We start from the raw sequence: 6,000 nt of genomic DNA on the forward strand, positions 1-6,000 counted from the left end.
ATCTTTAAGGTCCCTTCCAACCCTGACTATTCTATAATTCTATGACAACTGAGGCTATAAAATCATTATACATTAATGTATAATGTAGAAAGCCTTGCTCCATTTCTTCTTTCATCTGTCAATGAGTAGTGCTTTCAGGACACTAAACAATTCAGTGCATCTTCCTTAAATTCACTCATTCAACACTAAAAGCATTTAAACACCGTAGTGCTGCCTGAGAGATCCTGCAGGATATTATTTCTGAAGAAGCAGATTTAATGCAACTGAAGAACAACTGAAAGCTGGCTATGTTGGGGTTTTTTTCAATCAAGGTTTTCAGCAAGTCATGTGGCAGCTTCCCATTGAGAAGGAAACTGCATTTCAAGATGTTTACTGCACTTCCGTGTTTTCTTTGCCTTTTAATTTTTCTTCTGAAGACTGACTGGAGCAACACACACACACACATACAAACCTCAACCTAAAAACAATGCTGTAATTAAATATTCCGAGAACACGCTGTTTCCTTGTTCAAGGCTTATAATTAAGTTAAACCATGTCTCATTTTCATGTCTCAGTTTTAGGGTTTGCTTTTTGTTTGTTTGAGGTTATTTTTAAACAGATGACATTTTTACTGTTTACAGAACTACAGTCCTAAAGGTTGTGGTTTTATCTTTTAAAATCTTAAGACACAAAGTGAGATCTTTTGTATGGCTTTCTCTTACTGTGTACTACGTTACATTTCTTTCTGAAATGCCACAAATTTAGAAGTTCACTACATTTCTTACTTTACAATACTGCAAGTAGGTAGTCTTTATCGAGTAAAACAGGAAGCTGAAAGCAAAACCATGTCATTGGCTCTATCAGAATAAATTCAGAGTAGTTCCATTGAAGCTGCCTAAATTCTGCCATGTCAATCCACAAGTCTTTTGTTTCCAGTTCCTACACAATCTCTATCATCGTGACAGGCCACTGCTGTTTTCTCTTTCAAATTCATGTTCAAGGAGTTCACGCAAAGGTTTTAAACAAACAGGTTCTCACAGATTTGGCTGCAGTATTTTAAGATATTACTGCCCCCACCTGTCCACCCTGCACCATTCTTCTGCTGAAGGTTAACACCTCTCTGAAGCAAAACAGAACTTGTGTTACGTGCTCACACCAGTCCATGTCAAGTCTTGCGATCTCTTTTGGTAACCGTACACTACTGCAGATACCACCACCACATAGCATTTGTCAAAGATGCAAAACAACTGAAGATTCATCTGCTTTGCAGAGTTTTGCATAGACACAGCAATATCAATGCAGGCATGTTGGGTAAATACTGGTGTAAAACTGGACTGGTGCTTGCATGACTGGAAATACCTTCAGACAGTTCAGCACATCTGCATGAAAGCCCGACAGCTCCTCAACATAATGTCAGTCCTCTGTTTCATGACTGCCTCTGCAAAACATAGAACCACTATGCAAAATAGTTAACTCTCTGGGGTGGTGTGAAGGCAATACAGGTGCAGGAAGCCCTCCAGCTATGGATTTGTAAAGGGCAGTGAGAAAGAACAGGCATTATTCTCTATTTACCTTTAATGCCATCCAAAAATAACGCTAAAAATAAAATGAGGAAATAAACACTGGTTTTTAGAAGAGGGTGCTATTAATACATCACTAAAAGAGAGCGTTGTACTAGGTTATCATAAGCAAAATACAAAATGACAATCTAAATGGTAGGCCTAAAGTTTCTTTCACCATTACTGTAAAGTCAGTAGGTCATTGCAAGAGGATTTCCTTAGCAAACAAAATTACTCAGCACTAACAATCATGAATAATATAAAGTATGTGAAAAGGAAGTGACGGCTCTGCAGATGCTATATAGAGGGGGGAAAAGCAAAAGTAGGTAATAATAATAAGCAGAAAGGCAGGCAATGCCTTAAGTATACATTTAAACTTCATCAGGTACGCTGGGAAAAAGCCTGTATTTATACCTGTATGTAACATTTTGTTTTGAGATGAGATTAAACCATAGGATTTAGGTTTCAGGTTACCTCCTTTCGTAGTGCAGACACAAAAAACCGTAAGGATCTTAAAAGCTAGGATGACTAGATTTCTAGAGAAAAGTTATTTAGAGGGTGGAATTCTCATAGTTTTTATTCTCTTCAATTTGTAAACAATTTTAAACCAATCCTAATCTATTTGTAAGATTGTGTAACACTGGCCATTGTCATTTACCCTTTGATTCGTGAGCTGCAAACTCAACAGTCTTCAGACTGGGTATGGTGCTGTCCAAGCTCCCCGTGAACTCTCATTAAAACTTACTTAAAATCTATCTAGAATAAAAGCTGTTTCTCTGGCACTTACAGGAAATCAGTAGTATACATGGGGGAAACTGCTTGCTTAGCCTTTCTTAAAGGTCTAAAACTAGAGAGTCATCTGTGACCACAAAATAATCCCTAAATACCCACAATTAAATCCCTCAAAATGTGGGTATCACAGGTAACAAACTGTTCCTCCTGTGACGGAAGTCTGAGAGGCTTCATTGAGTCTTACTAATGCTGAGGCATTCTGCCAGCTGAACGCAGGACATACCAAACAGATTACACTAAATACGAAACTTATCTCCAGCCCTCCTGCTTTAATGAACGCTTTCTGTGCAGGTATTATGAGAATGTCAACGAAAATGTATAGCTGATATATTGGAAGGATAAATTTAAATCTATTTGGAGTTGCCAAAACACCCTAGAGCTGCATTTCTTTTTCAGTCACTCCAAACAAACTGCTGGGGCAGGTCAGGATCTCCGTTTCTCAGACCTTCAGATGGGGTAATGCATTTGGTTTAAGCGCTAGGAAAAACTCTGTCCATTCATTTCTGCAAGCACCAGGGAACAGTCAAAATTGAAAACTGAAATACTGAAATTGCAATTTTCAAAATTGAAAACTGAAAATACTGAAAACTGTGGGTACCTGAGACACATTTTTCCCCTCTTGCAAGGTTAAGCTGTCATGACTAGACATAAGGAGGAACGTCTTCATGATGACATGATGAGGGTGGTGAAGCACTGGCACAGGTTGCCCAGGGAAGCTGTGGCTGCCCCATCCCTGGAGGTGTTCAAGGCCAGGTTGGATGGGCCTTGGGCAGCCTGGGCTGGTGGGAGGTGTCCCTGCCCATGGCAGGGGGGTTTGAACTAGATGATCTTTAAGGTCCCTTCCAACCCAAACCATTCTATGATTCTATGACTCCAGAAGGCCACTAAGCACTTACAAGATTTAAGACACGAAATCATCTTGGAAACTTAAATCTGTCAGTAAAAGTTCTGTTACGTTGCTTCTATCAGAAAATTTTGAATACAGTTTATCGTCAGCGGTCTTACTGACAAATCCAGTCTTAAATGTCTGGAAGTATGCCCTGAGGAATTTTAATCACACCAAAAAGATACTTAAAACTATTTTAAAATACATAATTTAGGTAAATTAGTCTAATGAAGTAGTTCAATGTGCCTAGTAAGTTGTCAACAATTTTTCCTCCACACTCAGTCTGGAAGCCTCCATACCTGGTCACAGCCAGGGAGGTTTCCTTGGAGGACAGAAAGGTATAATAACTACACTTCCTTCTGCTGCCTCCAACTCTGACCATTAACAGTGGGCAGCTCAATGGTGATGTGAGAAAGCTGCTTGTGACTGGGAAGAGTCACCCATTGTTTAGTGAACATCTTGGTGGCAATTTGAACTTGGGGGATTTTTCGAGACCTCTTCTGTTTTGCTGTGTTCTCTTTAATACCAAGGATGCTGATCCACTGTTTATCCTTCCAGCTTCCCAGCAATGACCCATAATCTTGTAACCACAAGCTACGATTACTGCTACTTCCTCTTAGCACAGCTCTTCTAGAAGAGCTTATCAGTTAGCTACAGCTGGCTCAGAAGGTACAGCTGGCTGCCCCCTGCACTGTCCACACCCTAAATTATTCATGATGTATGTGTCAGCATATGCTACACAATAACATCTCTTTAAAAATTCAGCGAGACTGACAACATCAAGCTCTTTCCCGTCACTTTGTCCCCGCATATACGCACTCTAGATTCCTAATTCTAATACATGGCAGTTGTTTCACCTACAGTTATCTAACCTAAAAACTTACAAGCTTCTTAACTTATTTTTTCAGTATTTTTACAAGCTCTCCTCCCAACTAGACGCACTGCAGCAATTAACAGAGCAAAGAGTCTTTTCTAAGTTACCTTCCCCCCTTTCTTCATGCTTTGCCCCTTAAGAGGCATTACTTGCCCTAATAATTGCATAAACTACTGGTTCGTAATTTAGAAGCAGAGTCCCCAGACACTGCCTAGCTAAGTTACATGAAAAAGGTTCCCCATTGTATCAAGGAAGGCAGCAAAAAGAATCAGACAAAAAGAAGTTCAGGTCTCTAAAGGGTGCATGACAAACATTACAGGGTGGCTGTGGGAAGGCAAACAAGGTGAAGAGGTCAACTACAACTTATTTCTGTATTAGGTCTCCTGCCCTGTGAACCAGAGATGTTCCAGCTTCAGTTGAGCAGCAAACAGCAACTTCTCTTTTCATCTTCCTCTTTTTTTTTCCCCTCCTAAAGCACAGCACAGTGCATGTGTATCCAGTGAGGTGCTACATCAGCCACATTAAAAGAAAAGCTGTCAGTTTCACGGTAACAGGCTTTCCAGAAGCCTGTCTTTTCATGCTTTTGTTCCAAGTTGGAATATTTTTCTACATCAGTCATATCAGTATCTGAAAGAATATTTTGTGCAAAAATATGCTTATGGGTTACCAGCATTTTCTTAAAGCTTGAGTTTTCTTCTATAATTTATGGTTAATCTAGGCAGAATGTGTTTTTACTCCTTTCCTGTGAAGGCTATGAAAACTTGCATCCTTTGCACTGAAACTAATTCTGAGCACAGCACATGTGAAATACGAGTGGAAAAAAGCCTAGCTAAATTAAGTAATAGCCACCTGCCTACCTCTGCTCTAATTCAATTGCTTGGGATTATGTGATGATATCTTAAAGTGCAACTTTCAATGAATTCAGAATGGATTCTCAGAAAACATAAATCCTTACCATAAACAAGATTTGGAGATATCCTCATGAAATACAACTCAAACTGTAAAAATGTTAATATCATTTAGTACAGTCAACAACAGAACACTACTCATTTACACAAGAAAGTTCTACCTCTTGTGCTGGTTAGACTCACTGGTTAGTCCCATGGCAGCTTGTTACTGAGCTTAGAAATCATTCCTGAGCAAACCATAAACCCCCCAAACACAGGATATTTATACTACAAATTTGGAGTCAAAGGAGGCACACGCTAGAATACACTGTATGCACTCAAATGCACACTTGGGTTTGCACGTTTCAGTTAACTTCTTTTTGTAGACAAACCATGAAAAACTTGATCTTGCTTTTTACAGCACTACTACTTCCCAATGTAAAACTTCCATCTTCTGAGTGTATGAGAAACCCTTCATTATTTATGCATAGCTATTAAGCATCTCAACTACAGAGAAACAATTGCATCCTAGAGATTTTAGTGTTACTACTATATTTAAAAAAATACCATAATAGTTTGTAAAAATATGCTTATGCAAAGCCACGTTCATTCTGTTTTGGGGGAGTTGTGTTTATTTCTAATACATCTAACAGAAAACTTGCAGAATCACACAGTGGCTTAATACACGGTAACGGCAGGCTACCTTCATAAGCTTATGGGGTAAGATTTTCTACTCATTATAGCATCACTGAAGCAAGAAAGCCTTCTCCAAACAACATGCATCTCACTTGCACCTATTTTAACTGAACTGGCTAACGTATTTCTATATGGTTTGTCCTCTGGCCTTTCAAAAACCAAAAGACCCAAACCTCTCAGAGGTCAGCACTGTGGGTTCTAATAGAAGGAAGCCTCCTGAAACTTGAAGGGGTGAAATCCTCACTGGACTTCACAGTAGGGAGAAAAAAAAGTGAAGAATGGGTAGAGTGGAAGAACACAGGTATACAAAAGCTGAGGAAAACACAC

This window comes from Cuculus canorus, chromosome 4 (assembly GCF_017976375.1).
Source record: "Cuculus canorus isolate bCucCan1 chromosome 4, bCucCan1.pri, whole genome shotgun sequence".
Taxonomy (NCBI): Eukaryota; Metazoa; Chordata; class Aves; order Cuculiformes; family Cuculidae; genus Cuculus; species Cuculus canorus.